At 38.8% G+C, this 23,071-nt stretch overlaps 1 long non-coding RNA gene across 1 annotated transcript; it reads right to left on the minus strand.

Annotated features, from left to right (window-relative positions):
• Positions 1–497: 497 nt before the first annotated feature.
• Positions 498–22,980, minus strand: LOC122238353. The gene is made up of 3 exons (XR_006217263.1): positions 22,847–22,980; positions 1,165–1,257; positions 498–989 (listed from the first exon to the last, which is right to left on the minus strand). It is a non-coding gene; the product is annotated as an uncharacterized LOC122238353 (long non-coding RNA).
• Between the last annotated feature and the right edge of the window lie 91 nt (positions 22,981–23,071).

The following is a 23,071-nucleotide window of genomic DNA, read 5'->3' on the forward strand; positions in this document are numbered from 1 at the left end:
CTCCATTTTGAAGCCACCCATTACTGATACTGAATCATAAACAACACCCTCTCTCCCCTACTCAGATCAAAAAGTTCAAGAGGTGAAACCCACTGTTATTTTGTTTGTTTATTTGTTTAAGTGACAATCCACTGTTTTATTTCCTGATCAGAAAATATATGAGGGCTACACGTTAAGTTCTTGTCGCCTTGTTTCATGTCCGATGTCTTCTGAGTCATACATGTATTTATTACATGTCTCAATATGTAAAAAGAAGAAAGAGAAAAAGAAAGAAAAACTGAAAGAAAGGGGGGAAAATCTCGGTTTCAAATAATGAGCACGTGCACCTTTTTGCCTCAGGCCTTCATACACAATTTAGCCAGGAAGCCAGGGTAGATCATGATTTAGCTTTTGACATCTCCTGCCTTCAGGCCAGGAGAGACTAATACCGATTTCTGACTCTGAGCACGCCACAGGAAAAAAAGTGAGAGAGAGAGGCCTTTTATTGACTAAATGATAAAGAGGTTTGTAATGATAAATAACAGTCATTTTATTGTAGAAGTCCCCAGAAAAGATGCATTCTGCAGGGTCTGAAGGAGCCTAAAAGCTGAGGTTGGTTCCCTATGGAGCCGAACCTGTTAAACTCCAATTTTTACAGCCAGGGATAGGGGTCACAAATTGCGGGGACCTCAGGCTATTAAAACCATACACGCACACTGCGTACTCGTGGCCGCAGCCTGTTTCTTGGCTCAAGGAAAATTACCAAGGGCTGGATCCCAGGGTGATTGGTGGATGGCACGTCTGTCTGTCAGTCTGTTATCTGTGGGTCTGCACCACCTTCTTCTGGCTCCACACGCTCAGGTTCTGATTCAATTCAGCAGCTTCTATGCTCAGGCTGTTGGAGGAATCACTGCCAGTTTTGATCGATAGTTTAATTGTAAACTTTGGGAACAATAATGGATAATTTGGCTTGAACCGTCCATTATGAGCAATGTTGTCCAGGAGAAAGCCTTCAAAATTAAACAAGAGTTGGGCCACATTATTGCATTTGTACAACACACCCACAGTTAAATAAATCCCCCTTTACAAATGCTGTCTTGACATTCTATGGAGTTCAATAAACATAGGCCCAGGCGAAGAAGGAAGAAAGAAAATAGCAAATGGACCGAAGTGATAGCTCCTTACCCACTCGTTGCCTCTGCAAGTTGTTGTTGTTGTTTTATTGTTATTATTATCATTACAATAATTCTTTAAAGTCCTCTTCAAATAATGAAAAATCTGTAAAAAGAGAGGAATCATTTTTCAGGGGAAGATTTTTTTTTTTTAATAGAAATTGAAGTCAATGAAATTTGAGAAAGGTGGAAATGAAGGTGACATTAAGAAAACTAAATAAGTTATAGGGGAAAAAATATCCTAAAATAGCCATGGTATTGGTGACTACCGTAGAACAGACTTCTTAGAGACATAGGCAAGGCCATTTGGGTATCAGTTATTTCTCCAAAAAGAAACTCTCTGTGAAGCAAAAAAAAAAAAAGAAAACAAAAACAAACAAACAAACAAACAAACAAAAAACAGGAAGGGAATCACTTAATAATATTCAAAATTTAAAACTCTGAGCCCTAAACCAAAGTGTTCCCTGGTGATAAGGTAAGGTTCAGTTCCCCAAAGTTAGGTGGGGGCTTATCCTGATGTCTCATAGGAGCATTTTTCCAAGGAGTTATCCAGAAAGAGATCAAGAAAGTATTACCATGCCAAATAGAAGGACTCTATAATGTAGGGACAAAGAAAATGGGAGTTCTAGAGACACCTGGGTCCAAAGGTCAGCTCTGTGATTTCCTAACTATGTAACATGGACAAGCTGCCTAAACCTACCCGTGCCTCAGTTTACCCATACTTTGAGTGAGGAGAATAATAGTGCCCAGTCCATTAAGTTATCATAAGCATGAAATACATTAATTTATGAAAAGCACTTAAGACAGTGGAAGGCACATAATATCTGCTGGCTTGAAAAATAACTCTAACTGTTGTTCCTAAAACGGGATGAGTCTCCAGTTTTCAGAAGTCTACTTTAAAGTCTTTGTGTTTCTTTGTTTAAATGTTTATTTATTTATTTTTGAGATAGATGAGAGTGCTCATGGGGGGAGGGCCAGAGAGGGAGGGAGAGAGAGAATCCCAAGCAGGCTCGACGCTGTCAGCACAGAGACCAAAATGGCACTCAGTCTCACAAACCACAAGATCATGACCAGAGCCGAAATCAAGAATCTGACGCTTAACCAACTGAGCCACCCAGGAGTTCCCAAAATCTTTATATTTCTAATTCCAAAGATTTGGTCTTTCCTTTTGCATGGAAGGAGGAGAGACTGTCCTTTGACACAATTTGTTTTCAATCCATGTTTAATGCCTAGCTTCTTTAGGAGATAAGAAGCAAAGGGTGATCTGTGGCTTGTCAGATACAAGGCATCTTATGTCGCTCTCAATCCAGTGATGTCACTTTGACCAGCATGGCAGTAAATTGCCTGCAGGCCAATAGTAAACTTAAGGCTCCACCAGTCCCAATGCCTTACATTCTGTCCTTTTAACCAGCTCTGGGCCACTAAACTCTGTCTGTACACTCGGGGAAGACCCCCAGACTCCTTGGTTAATCCCAAGATGAGGGAGTCATATCTACGGGGCTTGGTACATTTTGATTATAATTAAGTGGTCCAGAATCAGGTTGACCTGCCTGGGGTCCAGTTTCATCATTGACTCGCTGTGTAACCTTGTCTATGGACATGACTACTCTGGGATTAAGTTTCCTTATTTGTTAAATACAGGTAATGATATCTACTTCTCAGGATTGTGATAAGGATTTAAAAGCAATCAGGTAGGGGAACCACATTTAAAAATAGCAGTGGTTGTTGTTATGAAATAAAGTTCTCTTCTAGCCAGCCCCTGAGACAGCATTCCATTTCTTCTGCAATGGCTCTGCATGGTCCTTGGGTTCAACTTTACCCCATGTGTTCCACTTCTCCTACTGGGGCTTGTGCCTGTGTCTACATTCTAGAATTTCTATAATGATAATGTGTCCACTGTCTCAATTAAAAAAAAAACATAGAGACATGGCTCACTCTTTCTAGAGGTCACATCATTAGTGCCCCATAAATCTATGTCATATATAACTAACAATAAGATAGACAAACTTATGCTGAACTTACAGTGCTTGGATAGATAAAGGTGAGGATCCTTGGTTATCAATGGTCAAAATACATTAGCTCTTTATCTATAAAGAGCTAGAAAACTTAATTATGTTCAGAAGAGGATCACCAAGATGAGAAAATGTCTGGAAACCACACAAGAGAAATAGGAGGAAATTTGGAGGGGGGTTTGTAGCTATCTTAAAAGGCTGTGATAGAGGAAAGTAGATAGATGTAATTATGGTCAGAAGCAATACCAATGGAAGGAACATCTTTTCAACACTGAGCAATAGCATAGATGAAAATTCTGCCCCAGAAAGAAAAGACAGTCCTGTTCCTGGACAATACTTGCTGTTCCAGCACAGAGGTTGAAGTCCGGAGTATTATTTTAAGGAGAGGTGTGAGATTAGATGATCTCAAATTCTATTCCAACGCTCAGACTTTATGATCTGACCATGCTTCAGGGAATCGGTGCCTTAGTGCTTTATCAAGTCGCAGAAGCTAGTCCTGTAAAATGAATTTGACATCTAGGGCATGCAAATAGCCTCTCCTTTTCTCAGAGTCCCGGCAATGGCTTGGGTACAGAAATTTTCTTCCGCAGACCATCACAAGGTGAAGAAAGCAATGGTCATCAAAATAAGAGGTTCCGATTCTGTAAACTGTTCCTCTATCCCCAGCAACTGTGACCTCGAAACCATTGTCATTTTCATTAAAGTTTGCATCAGAAAAATAACCTCACTGTAAGAGTCTGTATGTACAACAAATGTGAAAAACATTCCATACGTATTTCAAATACACTTCCAACTTGGGACTCTTTTAAAAAAATCTCCTTTGCTCCATTTGAGAAAATCTTCACTCCAATACTTATTTTTCTTCATTCTTCAAAGATCTCTTTCTCCGTTATTTAAGAGCATGCATCTTCCCATTGCCTGAGATATCAAATGCCTTCCATAAGCAGATTTAATCTTAGAATATCCTCCTCTCTTCTTTTTGTAGACATTTGATTCAGCATCGCCCACACGGAAATCCAGGATGGATAAGCTATCCTTTGCATTGTTATTGACAAATACTTACTTGTTATTGCAATAGACTATGACAATAAGTTATTTGCTATTGACCAAATTTTGACAGTGTTATAAAATATTTTAACTTGAACTGACACAGGAGTAGATGATCACGCAGTCATTCCTCCTAAATAGTACCCGGGGGGGGGGGGCGGGTTGTGCCTATATACTCTTTTCCCAGAATAAAGAACCCCCCAGGGATTTGAGATGAAGGACCATTACTAACAAAACGTAACCACTCAGTAAGGTTTTTATGAGACATATTGTATTAAAAATGCATGTAAAATTGGAATGTTTGCAAGCATGCCCCGTTGTTCTTGAACCTTTATAAGACAACAAATTAAGGTGCTCACTCTAGGAATGTTTGCTAAAAATACTTCTACATGGCCTCCTTACTCGAGTGACTGACACATATGTGAATCTAGTAAATTAAATCCTCTAGTCAAAAGTCTTCAACCTGCATTCAACCTAACAGCAGCCTGGTGAACATCCTCGAAGCTGCCAGACAGTGAAGTTTTGGGTTGAATAAATGTCTTGGTTTTTATTTATAAATGTTGTACTTTTCCTTCTTTAAAGTAGAATTTTGGAAATCTGTTGATTTGATCCCCACCCCTGCCCCCCACCCACCGATGGTGAGTTAAAATTTCCAGTTCATTTAAGTTTCAGTTTGTTTTGTAATTAATTGAGTTTAATGAAGGGAGACCCTGAGATTCTCTTTTTTCACTTCTCCTCTTTTCTCTGGAACTTGAAATCCTGTGGCTGGTTCCTCCACAGCTATAGAAACTGTCATATCTGAGGAGGTCGCCTAGAAACAAATAAATGTCTGCACAGGTCACACTTGGATGTGCTCAGGGAGTCCCCTGTTCCAGTCACTGGGATGACATAGAATTTTATTCTTATCTTGGTCACGAACATTTCCAAAGGAAACTCGGCTTTCGATATTTTAATTTCAGTTTCTTGTTCATGAAATATCTTTTCCAGAGAGAATTGTTCTCAGGTACTAAATATTTTACATCCATTTGACCAAAAGCAAGTTATGTCATAAATAGCATATGCCTCTCACTTTATTGATATCTGTTGGATATTGTGACTTAGAAAGATAAGTATTACCCAGACACTGAGCTCTGAGTGCCATATCCTTTTAAACCCTCTATTGTTTTTTCTCACTCTGGCAGGGAAAAGAGACTCTATTTATACTCACACTTAAATAATCCCCCAAAGAGGGACTAAACATCATACTACGTCAAAATTTGGACAAAGTTTGGTCAAATGGGATTTGTCCATGGCCCTATTCACTTTCTTTTTGTGTATCATTTTACTCTTTCTGAACACCTGTCTCCTTTTGTCCCAGAATTCCCTGTATGGTAACTTCTTCCTTCTTTTCCTTTTCTTTTTTCCAGATGACTTGGGATATCTCCAGAAAAGTATAGATTCTCTCTCCCCCAAAATGCACCTACCCCAAATTTCCAGACGACTTGGGATATCTCCAGAAAAGTATAGATTCTCTCTCCCCCAAAATGCACCTACCCCAACCTAAGGGTATTTACAAACACCAGAGATGCCTTGATGACCCAAAACCTATATTCTCAACAGAAAAATTGAAAGTATGCTATATATATATATGCTATATATATATATATATATATATATATATGCTATACAATAGACTTCATGTATATTTGTTGTAAAGTCTAATTACTGCATATATATATGCTATATATATATATATATATGTATATGCTATACAATAGACTTCATGTATATTTGTTGTAAAGTCTAATTACTGCTTAAAAGAGCATCACAGAGATCATACAAGTAACATCAAAGAGTTTCATGGGGAACTCTAAAATACAAATATATTATAAATTAATCAGTTTCCAAAATGTACTGGGGTCCAACAGACTCTGCTTCTTGAGTCAATAAAGCATAAGAAAGGCGGTACTATCACTGGAAAGATTAACTTCATTTTATTCACTAAGTTTATGCTGTGTGCTGACTTTTTGAGAAGTGTGGATAATGTGGCCTTCCTCTCTTAGGGGGTCTCAGTCTAAAGGGGTGGTTGATGAGTCAATAGGTAATTCTTGTTCCTTCTTGTAAGGGCTTTGATAGAGAGATGCTGGGAACATCGGTCCCCCCCACAAGGGCTTGGGGGTGGCTCACGCAGGTGTAAGGTACCAGTAAAAGTTAGCCTTAAAAGTTAGCCTGGTACCACAGTTAGACTTATTACCTAAATTCATATGTTAAATTCTAAGGCCCCATGTGGTGGTATTAGAAGGTGGGGGGTTTGAGAGGTGTTTAGTTCATGAGGGTGGATCCCTCACAAATGAGATTGGGGCCTTATTAAAGGACCCTAGAGAGCTCCCCCTTCCCTTTATGCCATGTGAAGACACAGGGAGAAGAGAGCCATCTATGAACCAGGAAGCAGGCTCTCACCAGACACTGAATGTGTTGGCACCTTGATGTTGGACTTCCCAGCCATCAGAACTATGAGAAATTAATTTCTGTTGTTCATAAGCCATCCAGCCTATGGTATTCAGTTACAGTAGCACAGACAGACAAGAGAATGAGGAGTGCCCTGTGTGCCTTGAAGGAGGGACAGCATGTAGAAAGAGGGTAAAGCAAGCCCAATGCCTCGCAGTGTGAAACAACATGGCATCTTAAAGAGAGACAGCTGAAATCGCAATTACCAGAGAACCAAGTTTGAAAGACGTAGAGGTGGGAAATAGGAGGAGGTATTTTTTTTTATTTGTTTTCCCCCAATAAAGCACAATTACACACTGAAAAAGGTATTTGGATATTTTTAAAAATATTTATTGTCAAATAGGTTTCCATACAACACCCAGTGCTCATCCCAACAAGTGCTCTCCTCAATGCCCATCACCCAGTTTCCCCTCCCCCCCCCCCCAATCAACCCTCAGTTTGTTCTCAGTACTTAAGAGTCTCTTATGGTTTGCCTCCCTCCTTCTATGTAACTTTTTTCCCCCCTTCTCCTCCCCCACAGTCTTCTGTTAAGTTTCTCAGGATCCACATATGAGTGAAAACATATGGTATCTGTCTTTCTCTGCCTGACTTATTTCACTCAGCATAATATCTTCCAGTTCCATCCACGTTGCTACAAAAGGCCATATTTCATTCTTTCTCATTGCCACGTAGTATTCCATTGTGTATATAAACCACAACTTCTGTATCCATTCATCAGTTGATGGACATTTAGGCTCTTTCCATAATTTGGCTATTGTTGAAAGTGCTGCTATAAACATTGGGGTACAAGTGCACCTATGCATCAGCACTCCTGTATCCCTTGGGTAAATTCCTAGCAGTGCTATTCCTGGGTCATAGGGTAGATCTATTTTTTTTTTTCAACGTTTTTTATTTTTATTTTTGGGACAGAGAGAGACAGAGCATGAACGGGGGAGGGGCAGAGAGAGAGGGAGACACAGAATCGGAAACAGGCTCCAGGCTCCTGAGCCATCAGCCCAGAGCCTGACGCGGGGCTCGAACCCACGGACCGCGAGATCGTGACCTGGCTGAAGTCGGACGCTTAACCGACTGCGCCACCCAGGCGCCCCATATCTATTTTTAATTTTTTGAGGAACCTCCACACTGTTTTCCAGAGCGGCTGCACCAGTTTGCATTCCCACCAACAGTACAAGAGGGTTCCCGTTTCTCCACCTCCTCGCCAGCATCCGTAGTCTAGGAGGAGGTATTTTGACAGGGGATTCTATTTCACATCAAGAGACTTGAAAAGTTAAAAATCTATGAAGTCTTTTGCAGAGCGTTAAGGAGGCCAGTGGCATCATCATATTTACACTTTTCCTGCCTGTCTCTGGCAAATCCAGAGTGTGCCAAATCCCCTTGAAAGGCCCCATACTGGGAATAGGGAAATGGAGAAGAGACAGATGCAATGCAGTAAGCTCCCAGCAAGGAAATGTTGCTTTTACATCTTAACTTCCCACAAAGGACTACATTTTTTTCTTGGAAAAGAATGCCCTTGGAAATACAAAGAAAGTTTCTTTTCCTTCCCTTCCTTTAGCTTCATCTGAAATATTGGACCTAAGTCTTGTCTTTTTCTTTTTTCTTTTTTTTTAAAATATGTTTAAAGCAGCTAAAACATCCTTGACAGAAACAGCTTTGATGTGTAATGTTCCATGATTTAAATCATGGCTTTCTTCCACATTTGCACAGAACTTTTCTGAGAAGTGGCAATTACGGGATTATCCACTACTTCTAACATGAATTCTTCGAGCATTGCTCTAGCTTTTCTTTGTTTAGTTAGTAATTATGTTTTTAAGACACCTTCACTTTGCTTCACTTTCTGAGTAATGGGTGCCGCGATTTAATTTTTTTTTTTCCTTCTTCAAATGTTTAATGTAAAGCTGGATTTGTGCCATTCTGGGAATCCTCACCAGAAAACAATTCACCTGCTGAAGTTTAATCATACTGTCCAATAAGATGAATCTTCCTCTCTCTGAAAAATGAGAGAAAAATTTTGCCTCTTCAAGGAGAAGAAAGGATGAACACAAACATGGAAGCCTTTTAAATTCATAGAAGATGTAGGACATTCTCTTAAAAACACCCCTCTTGAGTGTCCCACAGGGCTCCTCAAACTTCTCCAAGTCACTTCCAGTTAAGAGCTAGAACATCCTTTTTGTTTATTTTGGTTTTTTTAATTTTTTTTAAATCTTTATTATTTATTGTTGAGAGAGAGAGAGAGACAGAAAGAGATAGAATATGAGCAGGGGAGGGGAAGAGAAAGAGGGAGACACAGAATCTGAAGCAGGCTCCAGGCTCCCAGCTGGTAGCACAGAGCCTGACGCGGGGCTTGAACCCATGAACTGTGAGATCATGACCTGAGTGGAAGTCAGACGCTTAACTGACTGATCCTCCCAGGCGCCCCTATTTTGGTTTGTTTTTAAACTTTTTACTTTGAATAGATTACAGGTTCAACCAAGTTGCAAAATAATACAGAGAGTTTCCATGGACAATTTTACCCAATTTTTGCCAATAGTAACAAACCTTACATAAGTATACTACAGTACTATTTTTTTTTAATTTGAGAGAGAAAGAGAGAGAGAGAGAGAGAGAGAGAGAGAGAGAGAGAGAGAATCTTAAGCAGGCCCCAGGCTCAATGTGAAATCGACATAGGATTGATCCGTCCTACAACCCTGGAATCACGACCTGAGCTGACCTAAGAGTCTGACACTCAATCGACTGAATTAACCATGCCCCAGTCTAGTACAATATTAAACCCCCAAAATTGACATTGGTACAATATGTGTGTGTGTGTATGTTCTATACCACTCCTATAACTATCATGCAATCAAGAGACAGAACTGTCCCATCACCACAGAGATGCCTCTCTATGACTTTATAGCTACACCCAATCCCTGTCCCCCAATATCTCTAAACCTGGACAATTGCAAATCTCTATACCTATAATTTTATCATTTCCAGAATGTTACATAATGCTATATAAATGGAATCCTGTGTGTATATTAACTTATATGACTTTATATGCCTTTTCCACTCAGCAAAACTTCCTTGAGATCCACCCAAGTTGTTGAATTATCAGTAGTCCATTCCTTTCCCTTTTTCCTTATGAATAGATGTCATTTTCAGATAAGTTTCAGATTCCCAGGAAAATTGAGAAGAAAGCACAGAGTTCTCATATATTGTCTGCTCCCACATATGCAAAATTTGCCCCATTATCAATATTCCACACCAAAACGGCACATTCGTTACAATCAGTAAGCCTATGTTAACATCATTATCACCCAAAGTCCATACTTTACATTAAGGTTCATTTTTGGAGTCATATATTCTGTGGGTTTTGACAAATGTGCAATGGCATCTATCAGGTCTGTATCTAAATTTATTTTTTTTTTTGTACATGAAGGTATAGTTGTTCCTGCACCATTTGTTAAAAATACTATTTTATTGACTTTACTCCTTTTTCAAAGATTGGTTGACTATATTTTTGTAAGTTTATTTCTGGGCTCTCTGTTCCATTCCATTGATCTTTTGGTCTCTTCTTTCACCAATATCACATTGTCTTAATTACTATAGTTTTATAGTCAATATTGAAGCTGGGTAGCGTCTGTCCTCCAACTTGTTCTTATTTAATATTGTGCTGACTTGCCTTTTCATACAAACTTTAGAATCAGTTTGTTGATATTCACAAAATAACTTGATGAGACTTTAATTGGGACTGTGACGAATCTACAGAACAAGTTGGAAAGAACTGACACCTTGACAACATTCAGTCTTCCTGTCCTTGAACATGGAATGTCTCTTCATTTACTTAGTTCTGCTTTGATTTATTTTATCAGAGTGTTGTAGTGTTCCTCATACAAATCTTGTACATATTTTGGTAAATTTATTCTAAGTATTTGATTTTGGGGGAGCTAATGTAAAAGGAATTGTGTTTTTAATTTCACATTCCACCTATTCATTGCTTGTATATAGGAAAATGATTGACTTTTATATATTAACCTTGTATTCTGTAACATTGCTATAATCACTTATTAGTTCCAAGAGACTTTTGTTGTTGATTCTTTTGGATTTTTCTACATAGATAATTATGTCATTTGCAGATGAAGACAATTTTATTTCTTCCTCCTCAATCTGTATACCTCTTATTTCTTTTTTTAAGCTTATTCAATTAGCTAGGACTTCCACCGCTACGTTGAAAAGGAGGAGTAGTGAGAGGAGATATATGTGTCTTGTTTCTGATCTTAGCTGGAAAGTTTCTGGTTTCCCACATTAAGTGTGATATTACTGGCAAATTTTTTTGTAGATGTTATTTATCACATTGAGGAAGACCCCCTTTGTTTCCATTTTGCTGAGTGTTTTGTCATGAATAGGTGTTGGATTTTGTCTAATGTTTTTGCTGCAGCTATTAATATAATCTGATTTTTCTTCTTTAGCCTCAGATGGAATTGCAATAATTAATTTTCAATTGTTGAAGCAAATTCTCATATCTGAGATAAATCCCACTTGATCACAGTATATAATTATTTTTATGCATTGTTCTAGACAATTTGCTAACATTTTGTTGAGGATTTTTGCTTCTACCTTCATGAGAGTCATTGATTTGTAAAATTTCTTTTCTTGTATTATGTTTTTCTGGTTTTGATATTAGGGTAATAACGGCCCCATGAAATGAGTTAGAAAGCATTCTCTCTGCTTCTACTTCTGAAACAGATTGTAAAGAATTGATATAATTTACTCCTTAAATGTTTAGTAGAATTTACCAGTGAACACATCTGTGCCTTTTGCATTCTTTTTTGGAATGCTATTAGTTATTGATTTAATTTTCTGAAAGATACAGGCCAATTTAGATTGTCTATTTCTTCTTGTCTGAGTTTTGGCAGATTGTGTCTCTTAAGGGATTGGTCCATTTCATCCATGTTATCAAATTTAGGGGCATAGAGCTGTTCACTGTATTCTCTTAATATCCTTGTAATGTCCATGGGATCTATAGTGTTGTCCCCTCCTACATTTCTGATATTAATAATTTGTGTCATCTCTCTTTCTTGGCCTGGCTAGAGGCTTATCAACCTCTCAAAAGAGTTGATTCTCTTTTGAGCACTATTTTAAGGTGAAACCTTCTCCTTGACCACGTAATGTAGTGAGACTCCATTTCAGTTTCTACAATACAGTACCTCTGGTCATCAGACGTCAGGCAGCCTCCACAGGGTGACAGCCTAGAACTACAGTCAGCATTGCATGTGAAAGCTTCCTTTGATAGGAAAAAGAGGTCTAACTCATCCACAGATGTCTTCTCTCATATCTAATAATATTTCAGTGAAAATAATAAGTAAGGCTAAAGAAGAGGAACGCTGCCATTGTATTATATTAATGTGACTGGTAAAGAGCCACTGCCTCTTCCACACTTCAGTTCAAGACCCCAGGCACGTGGCTACTAATATTGAGAGGACAGCACATTTTGAAAGTCATGGATAACTGGGCGGCCTGGGTGGTTCAGTTAACTGTTCGGCTCTTGATCATGGTTTGTGAGTTTGAACCCACATCAGGCTCTGCGCTGACAGTACGGGGACTACTTAGAATTCTTTCTCTCTCCCTCTCTCTCTCTGCCCCTCCCCTGCTCATGTGTTCTCTCTCTCTCTCTCTGTGTCCCTCCAAATAAATAAATATTTAAAAAATTGAAAAATAAAAAAAAATACAAATCATGGATAACTATTTAAATATAATATAAAACTGCTCTAAATCAAGTACTTGTGCTATTTAGCAACCTAGTAACTGGCTCAGATCTACATTAGAAACACCTAGGATTTTTAATTTTTTGTGTTAATTTCTATAAAAAAGACAAAGGCCTTATACCTTGGAGGAGAAAACCACAGACATACACAGTCATATATGCAAAGAAATAAGTAAAATTTCTGGAAAACCTTGAAAAACTGCTTCAACTGTTTCATTTTTACTTAGTAAGAAAGGAGAAATATGTGAATAAACAGATGTGTTGGAAGTAATAGCGGAGATAGCCTTTTGTTAATAAATTACCTTCAGATAATTCAAAGAAACAATCAATAGACAAGAACCAATCTATTTCACTCAATAGATTGTACTGAATTATATGCTGTCAGAGAACACTAATAAATAAAATAATATTTGCTTTTGATAAATATGTTTGTAGATCACCAGTTCTAAATTTCATTTAGTACTGCAAAGCCAGCAAACACTTTTATGGATAAAAGCAAAAACAAAAACCAGGCTCTGAATAGATCATAGGTGCAAAGCAGGTCTTAAATTATTTAAGTTATTCTTTGTAATTAAAAAATGTCTAAAGTAATTAAATCATAAATTCTGCTAATAGCCCTCCTCAGTCTGGAGTCAGAATGATGTGGAAACACACACACACACACACACACGCACACGCACACGCACACGCACGCACACTGACAGTCACCAATTTCCCTGGCTCTCTATCTTCCTACTCTATAAAATGAGATCAAATTGCCTGATCATCAGCCCCCTTTCAGATCTAAGTTAAGAATTCTATGTCACCATCTATTATATGAAATAAAGCCAATCCTCAAATAAGGAGAAATATAAATGTGTATGAGCATGCCTCTATAGAACATTCAGAAAAGTGTAAGATGTTTTAAAATTTTATCTTAACATAAATTCAGAGTCATAGAAAAATTGAAAAAGTAGCATGGAGAATTCTCATATACTCTTCATCTAGCTTTTCCTGATGTTAACATACTGCATAACCATTAAAAAGTGATCAAAACTGGGACGCCTGGGTGGCTCAGTTGGTTAAGCATCCAACTTTGGCTCAGGTCATGATCTCACTGTTCGTGGGTTCAAGCCCCATGTCAGTCTCTGTGCTTGATAGCTTGAAGCCTGGAGCCTGCTTCAGATTCCATGTCTCCCTTTCTCTCTGCCCTTCCCCAACTCGTAATCTGTCTCTTTCATTAAAAAAATAAAACATTAAAAAAAATTTAAGTGATCAAAACTAAGAAAATAACATCAGTACAACACTATTCACTAAATCACAGTCTTTATTCAGATTTCACTATTTCTACTATTATTGTCCTTTTTCTGTCCAGAATCCTATGATACATGTAGTGGTCACGTCTCCTTAGTCTCTTCTCATGTCCAACAGTCTCTCAATCTTTCTTTGTGTTCTATGCCCTTAACATATAGTCTTCTGAAGAGTACTCATAGTGTATTTTGCAGAATGAATCCTGGTCTCATATCCCACAGTTTGGGTTTATCTAATGTTTTCCTATGATCACATTAATATTATATACTTTTGGCAAGAATGTCATGGAATTGATGTGTCCTTCTCAGTCTATCATATTAGAGGTACATGATGTTGATATGGAATCCATGTTTTTAATGTTTTGATGTATAAAAAGATAACTTTTACACTCTTCCAACAACTTCTTAAGCTTAGATGTAAATACATTTTATTAATTTTTATTAAACTATAAAATGTATGAAATTACATCGCTCCAAAATCTGAGTAAGCACAAAGAATAGATAAATTCTTTATTCCTTCTGTTAGAAAGTTGTTCAAACGTGGAAAAGAAAGATTGGGGCTTAAAAAAGAGACAAGAAGCTGCTTTCAAACTCATAAAACTAATACAAAGTTTCTTTGTGCTGGAAGCAGTGATATTTGTGGTTAAATGCACAGTCTATCAGAAGCTTCGTGGAAATACAAAACGAATGGGCAAAATGGAAATATTTGTGAAAGGACACTCTCTTACTGATTTGTCATTTAAAAGATAATGTTGGGGTTGTTTTCTATTTTTAATTAATGCAAATCTGTGTATAGTTATTTTTCTGTATTTTCTGTATTGTGTATATGAAGCCCCCCAAATATGTAAGACTTAATAGAGTAATTTTCTTGCCAATTTATCCAATCCATGTAAACATTCTTTGCACACTTATTTTTCCACCATGAAGAAATCTACCTATTATATTTCCCCCCCAGGTAATACCTCTTCTTTTCCTTCTCTGCACAGAAGGTAGGTATAAACCAGGAGACTGGGGCATTGCATTCTCAACAGAGAAGATTTCATCTGTGCTGTATCTACTAGACTGTAATTTAAAACAATTAGGCAAGAGGGTGATAACTCCTGAGGGTGAGTGAATGCACAGAAAGAGAATGGGTAAAGAAATGGGAAAGACAACTGAAGAAAAAAAATATTCAGGTGTGAATTTGAGAACAGCAAGATTTATCACTGCATCCAAAGTTAGTAAGGCAAGTTTCCTGCCTTAGAAATATTACAACTCAGGAGTCCCTGGGTGGCTTAGTCAGTTAAGTGTCTAACTCCTGATCTGGGCTCAGGTCATGATCTCACAGTGGTGATCTCACTGTTGGTTGTGAGATCGAGCCCCAGCATCCCTGCTTGGGATTCTATCTCTCCCTCTCTCTCTGACCCTCCCCTGCTCATGCTCTGTCTAAACAAACAAACAAACAAACATATATATTTATAGATATAAATGTTTATATATAAAGAAATACTACAACTCAGATTTTAAAAATATATCTTAACTATAGAAATGAATTCAGCTGTGCTTGGGGGGGGGGGGAATTTAAGAGACTGACTTTCTATACATTAAATTTAAATAGTAATAAAAAAATGTTCAGAAATGAAATAGCAAAATTGTAGGTTAAAACAATTATGAAATTATTTTTTTAATTTAATTTTATACTTTAAGTAAATTTTACCCCCAACGTGGGGCTTGAACTCACAACCCCATGATCAAGAGTCTCATGCTGTAAGGATTGAGTCAGCCAGGAGCCCCCATTTATAAAATTCTTATGTCGTGAGGAACATTTTACATGTTCCTGTTTTCCATTTAGTAACCTAAAAAGCAAATCTCCTATAAGAAGCTCTTTAATTTGAGCACTGATTTATAATTTTTTCCAAGAAGAAAACTGATCTTATCTCTTATTTCCTTTTCCTTTGTCTATGTTTTCATCACAGACTTTTTTAATGCAAATTTGAGTCAAAAATAGAATGGGAGGGGCGCCTGGGTGGCGCAGTCGGTTAAGCGTCCGACTTCAGCCAGGTCACGATCTCGCGGTCCGTGAGTTCGAGCCCCGCTTCAGGCTCTGGGCTGATGGCTCGGAGCCTGGAGCCTGTTTCTGATTCTGTGTCTCCCTCTCTCTCTGCCCCTCCCCCGTTCATGCTCTGTCTCTCTCTGTCCCAAAAATAAATAAAAAACGTTGAAAAAAAAAATTGAAAAAAAAAAGGTCTAGTTTAAAAAAAAAAAAAATAGAATGGGAAAGCACAAAACCACAAGTATAAAGACAGTTGTTAATCCAATGGATATCTTCTTTGCAAAGTAGTCCGAAAAGATGAAAGAAACTTCTTTCCATCTTTCTTTCTTTCTTTCTTTCTTTCTTTCTTTCCTTCTTTCTTTCTTTCTTTCTTTCTTTTCTTTCTTGTTATTTCAAGGCCAAAGAAGGTGACTCTTGAATCTCCACTGTCCTGTTCTGACCACCTTGGGGGCATCGTGTTCAGGTCTGGGTGTCTGAATTCAATAGGTCTTTAACCAACAAATGTTAACAGTTGACAATTTTGAGGATATTAATAGGAGATGGAAAACCAGTGGAAATACAATAGTCATTTCTAAATATCTGAAGTATTGTCAGGTGGGACAGAGGTTAGAAGAATTCATTGAGACCCTTTAAGGGCAGAACAAAAACTAAGCAGGTGAAAATCATAGAAAGGAAGTTTTGCCTGAAAATATGTCCGGCTTTCAAAGGAGATTGTCCATTTCGCATCAATAGAAATACAGAGCAAATGAAACAACCCCTTATTACAAATGTTGTGGAGAGCACTCATTCATTTGTTGAGGTTGTACTAAATAATCTTGAGGTTTCCCACTAAATCTAAGAGCCTATATGTATAAAATAGTTACATAAAATGTATTAAATATTTTAAATGTCTTAAAAGTGCCCTTTTATTTAAAAAAGCCCTCAGTCCAGTACTTTGTAAATTGATGAATGAAGCCTTTTGCAATATGTGAAATTCTCCTAACTTCTTTATTTTGAACCTCAGTATTTTATCAGTCATTTGTATATAACGTGATAGATAGATAGATAGATGATAGATAGACATAAAAAGTTATGAAGCTACATACTTGTGTATAAAGTTATTGAGGCTAATAAACTAAATGAAGCAATCAAGAGTCAAGACTATAATTTCTACTTCACATAGCTTTATGTTATAATTTTTGTTGTTGTTGAAGCAAGTGCATTTCTTAAAAAAGACTCGTGTTGTGTGTAACCAAGTTCATTTATGCTAAGTTCTTAAAGGGTTCAGAGAAAGTTTTTTTGTGAGAACTTCTCATTAAATCTGTCCTATTTCTATTGTTTGCCAATGGTCACATGCCCGTTCCATGTTTCCTCCACTTCTGTTTCTGGAAAATGGGACGTCAGAGCTCACAAAGAAGACTGATATTGACAAAAATAAGAATGGCAGGGGAAGAGGGAGAAAGGTCACTTTCCTCAAAGTCATTATTCCAACCTTGTAGTTTTTTGTTTCCTCGTTTACTGAGGATGGACAAGAATGAGACCTTGAGTTGCCCTACCCGTATTATCCAAACAATTGAAATAATATCATATGATCAGGGCTAAGGCTTAAAGAAAGCCAGCCAGATTGCAGCAGATACCTAGTGAATCAGCAATATACTGTACATGAAAACTGGCAAACGCAAGTGGTACGAATGAGACAGTAGAAAATAAATTGGGGGGCACCTGGGTGGCTCAGTCGGTTAAGCGTCCGACTTCGGCTCAGGTCACGATCTCACTGTCCGTGGGTTCAAGCCCCGCGTCGGGCTCTGTGCTGACGGCTCAGAGCCTGGAGCCTATTTCAGATTCTGTGTCTCCCTCTCTCTGACCCTCCCCCGTTCATGCTCTGTCTCTCTCTGTCTCAAAAATAAATAAACGTTAAAAAAAAAAAAGAAGAAAATAAATTGGCTTGCAAAGAAGGTAAGAAAACCAGGCGAACTCTTCCCAATGGTGCAAGACGTGGGGGCGTCTACAACCTCAGTGCTCAGCAACAGAGTCCTGATACTAATATTTCAATGAGGAGAAAAAGGGGGAGAGGCTATCACCAAACTTAATACGGCTCCTGTGTCACCAAAGCTTATCTTATCCATATGTCCAGTCCACGGGACCATGGTATAATGATGGTAAGCACAATGACCATAATGATGACTAACACACAAATTAATCCATAAAACTAGGTATGCCCATGGACGTGGGCTTCCCATTTGAGCATCCATTCTCACTGGTGCCATGGAAAAGATTAAAATGCTTCTATAATACACTCCTGCAGAAAAGAGGATGCAAATTTAGACCAAGAATCCATTTCCAATGATTCATGTGGGATGAGGAAGATGTTTATGCTCTCAGATTGTGAGGGATACTTTAGCACCCTAAAGATACCTGACTCCCCTAGCCCATTTCCTCACCACGGCCAGATGTACCATTCAAAGCTTGGCACTGATGATGTCCCCCTCCCAATTCGAGGCTTCAAAGCCCTTCTCACTGTGATGGCCAATCAGCCTCATCACTTGCCGCTGTCTTTTCTATACGCTGTTGTCCATGCTTTTTGAATTTCTTGTGTGTTTCCTTGAAAATGACCTCTCACCTTGACATTTTGGCACCATCTGTGCCCTCAGCATGAGATAAGTCCCCTGCTTTTTGCATGCCTCTCACTTATCCTTTCAGGTTTCTGTCTAAATGTTCGTTTCTAGGACTTCTTGAACCATCTTAGCGGGATTAGACAGCCTTCATGTGCTCCTAAAGTATGTCATACTTCTCCTGCAAAGGCACCCAACATTTTATTAGTGGCCCCATTTATTTGTCTCTCTTCCCTGACAAAATGCAAAGTCTATGAAAACTGGAATGTCTCATCTCCAGTACCTCACTCAGGGCTTGGTACATAATTGGACCACAAAAAACTGTAGAACAAATGAACAAATGAATTGAGTAGAGAAATAGGGAATACAAGGGGCCAATGTGGGAACAAGTGAGTTAGCTACACAGCTGAGTGTATTTACTCCTCCATAAGTAATGCATTACCCTCTTTCCTAGACATGTAGCCACACGAAGGATCCTTCTTGCAAATAGAGAAATGGAAGCAGAATGCTTGGTGCCTCTTCAAAATGATACAATTAATTGGTAGCAGAGACAGGAGAGGGACTCCTATCTCCAGATACTTGCTGCCCCTCCCCCCAAATTGAGATTTATTTTCGCCATGCAGCCACAGACCAAAAGCACCATACAGTGGATTAAGTTCCCCCCAAAAGGAAGGGGAAAGATATTAAATGGATCAATAAAGAAGCAAGATATAAGTGTAGTTTCTCTAGAGGCTTTACTTTCATTAACTAACTTACCCAGGAAAAGTATTGCGCAAATAATCCATGGGTGGAAAATGATCCTGGTGCTTGGAGTCCTAAGCAAAGGACTGAATTTGCCTAGAGGCATTTCCAGATTAACCTATCCATACCAGTTCCTCCAATGGAACTGGAAGCATCAGAGGAAATAGACATGCCCGAAACCTGATTTTCAATCTCTCCATAGTTTATCAGGTTTCTGGCATCATCATGTTTTTGTAATTAAACAGAATAGGCCCGCTCACACATAATAACTGAAAAGAGAAAGGCTCTCTAGTTTCAGAACACTGTGTCCTCAGTTTAACAGGCCTGACTCTGGTGCGAAACGAGAGGAGAGCGCTCTGGTTTGCATAAAGCAAACCACAAACTGCCCTCTGGCCTTGCTCTGCTGAGACTGAAAAGATCTTATCAGCCCTTTTCAGATTATCCACTCCCTAAGACGTCGGGCACTCTTCCATTTCCGCAGCTGGTTACCTTTATGGTATAATCTGAGATTAAATATAGGGGGAAGAATAAAAAAAGAATTACAGGAATTGTACTTAAAATATAATAGTCCCACTAGGAGACATGCAACACTTAAACCTTGAACACCAATGGCCATGCAGAACTCTACCATGGTCTGAGCAATAAATCAAACCCACATGGCTATGTCTATTATTTATATACCCGAAAGGCTCCCTGGTGAAAGATAAGAATCAACCTTTTCGTTTTTCATAGAAAAGCAATAGGAAAAGAGTAACCCTAAGGTTCTAGTAGAGAAGAAAAAAAAAACATTTAAAATGTGTTTGCTGAAATCTGTTACAAAGTCTTAAGGCCATACCAGGTCTGTGCCCAGCAGTATATGGGCAAACAGGTAGGTTTTGGTGAGCTTCAAGTTCACAATGAAGATTCAAGGAGTGTTGCTTTATCCTAAGAATGTTACTGTGTTACTATTCACAGCGTCTCAAAAACTCTTAGCCTGGGACGTAAACCCACTGCACCTCCAGGCTCTAATTCCGAGAGTCTTCTGGATGGCCACAGACAGATACTTCATGAACCTGTTCCTTTCACTGAAGGCTGTTGCAATGTGTCATGAGCAGTCCTGTCAGGACATCCGGTTACCAAATGCCTTCCACTTGATGTCCATCAAGGTGACTAAATTAGTCTGTTCTAGGCCACCATTCTCCTTCAGCATCCAGGAACAAATCTCTGAGAAATTTTACTTAGCCAAACAAATATTTGTTTTCAAGTGTCTACTAATCCTTAAAAGATCTTCATTCTTTAAAAATGCATTCTAAAAGCACACGGACTTTTGGCGACCCCATAGATCCTCACAAAATTTTAGGTGTGCCTGAGTGATCTGCGAGTGCCGGTTATCAATATTCATTTTATTTATTTATTTTTTAGAGAGAAAAAGAGACCCTGAGTGGGAGAGGAGCAGAGAAGAGGGGGGCAGGGACAGAGGATCTGAAGCAGGCTCCGGACCAACAGCCATGAGCCCGATGTGGGGCTTGAACTCATGAACCACAAGATTACGACCTGAGCCAAAGTCGGAGGCTCAACCAACCAAGCCACCCAGGTGTTCCCCACTATTCACTTTAAACAAGAATTTATTCAAACATATTAATTGATACTTGAGGATTTTTGAAGACTTTGATTTTTCACCATATTCACAATGAAGAAAACATTCTGTTTTATTTCCACATCGTTTTTGTTTTTGCTCTTTGGTAATTGCTAAAGCAATAATCCAAATAAAATTTCAGTCAGGAAAAAAAGGGGGGGAGGGGGCAACCATTCTTAGGTCCATGTTTCCTACCTTGTTTGTAGCATTTTTTTTTAACTAATATCGTATTCAAATAGAAAGTGGTAAGGTTTCCCACTGAGTCTAGGAAAAAGACCAGAGACCTCTTTCATAGTGAGCCAAATCTTTTCTCTCTCAGAAAAGATTAGAGAAAGTTGTTTGTGATAATTCACACCTTCACCAAAAAAGATCTCATTGGTATCTCCTAGAGAGAAAAAATTATTTATTTATTTATTTATTTATTTATTTATTCTTTACTCTTTTTTTTTTTTTTTTAATTTTTTTAGCAGTTGAGGCTATGCAGGAAAATAAATGCTAAGTTAGTCTTAAAGCACCATCAACCGGTAGTGGTAATTACTTTAACACATTTCATTGACACTGACAACAGAATTACGCTAATTTCAGTAGCATACGAAATGAAATGCAATAGTGTTTGAAATATATAACTATTATATTTTGTGACTGTTGAACTTTCATTTGAAAGCGGAGGATTGGGGTGCCTGGGTGGCTCAGTCGGTTAAGCGTCCGATTTCGGCTCAGGTCATGATCTCGCGGTCCGTGAGTTCGAGCCCCGCGTCGGGCTCTGTGCTGACAGCTCAGAGCCTGGAGCCTGTTTCGGATTCTGTGTCTCCCTCTCTCTGACCCTCCCCTGTTCATCCTCTGTCTCTCTCTGTCTCAAAAATAAATAAACGTTTAAAAAAAAAAAAAAGAAAGAAAGAAAGCGGAGGATTGAGTCTTCCTTAAGATTATGAATCCTTGAAGTTGAAAGTGGAGTGGTTTACATCTTTAGTCTGTCAAGTTTGAGTATGAGCTCGAATTGGTTAAAACCTTAATAAGAGCAATTTTACTCATTCTAAATCAGTTTTAATTGAGGCTTGTACTTCAATTCAAGTTGTGGAAAATGGCCAGAAATGTTACCGCTAGTGTCTGGCTTACGAATAACCCAAATGACCACCTCTCTGAACCCTAGAGTCTACTCCCAGAAGCCCCTGCTGCAGGACAGGCCACACGGTGCTCATGTGACTTATTTAGCAAAAACTCCGAGGATCAGCCACTGACCTAGCACTTTGTGTGTTTTTCTTTCACTGATGTCAAAGCATCAGAAAACCGTGAACTCTAGCCCTCCCTCCCCATTGCCCCAGCCTCCCCTGGAAGTTCAAGTAGGCCTTCAGGGGTGAGCTTGTGAGCACAGGAGGACCTGAGGAGGGACTGAAGAAGCTCGGGGGATTCAAGGTGAAATGCACACGGGATCAAGTGAGATTTCCAAGCACACGCTTCACATCCATTTAGTGTTGGGGCTGTTCCTGTGTTTCTCCAAAAAGAAGTTTTTCCTTCCCCCTCCTTACTCTCTATGGCATTTTAACTCTGAACTTAAAAAAACAACCATGGTATCACCTTTAGACTTTGCTGAGGGGTGCTTTCCCACATATCTTTTAAGTGAATCTCCAAACTGTGAATACGGATATAATTTTTCCCCGTTTTACAACTTCTGGTTCCCTTCACCAGCTGTGTGACCTTGAGTGAAGTACTTAACTTCTCTGTGTCTCATGTTTCTCTTTGGTAAAATGGGACCAATTATAGTCCCAGCCTCAGGGGATTATAAAGATTCATCAATATGTAAAGTGCTCAGAACCATGTGTGGCCAAGAGAAAGACCTATAGCCAGGTTGCTGGAACCACCATGATTTACAAAGGAGGCTTAGGAAACATGATTTAGTGAGGAGAACCGCCCCTTTACTCATAAAGATTCTGAACCCTGTTCTCACGATACCTTATCTTCTCTCCACTCCTCCAGACGGCCGCTGGAGTCTGCAGTCTTCATCTGCAGCATAGGTGAAGCGGACTAACTGAAAATTTAGCCATCTTTATAAACATTAGCCTCTGAGACAATAGATTTGATTTCCAAAAAGCTGTCAGAATATAGCTTATTAAAATCAAAAACTGCCCTCTGCATTGTCATACCTGACGTTTAACATATACGAGGACTTGGGTGGCACGGTCGGTTGAGCGTCCGACTCTGGATCTCCGCTGCGGTCATGGTCTCATGGTTTGTGAGTTCGAGCCCCGCAGCCGGCTGTGTGGGGACAGTGGAGCCTGATTGGTGTTCCGTCTCTGCTTCTGTCTTCCCCTCCCGGCTCTTTCTCTCTCAAAAGAAATAAATAAACTTAAAAAAATTAAAATAAAAAA

This window comes from Panthera tigris, chromosome B2, assembly GCF_018350195.1.
Source record: "Panthera tigris isolate Pti1 chromosome B2, P.tigris_Pti1_mat1.1, whole genome shotgun sequence".
NCBI classification, from domain to species: domain Eukaryota; kingdom Metazoa; phylum Chordata; class Mammalia; order Carnivora; family Felidae; genus Panthera; species Panthera tigris.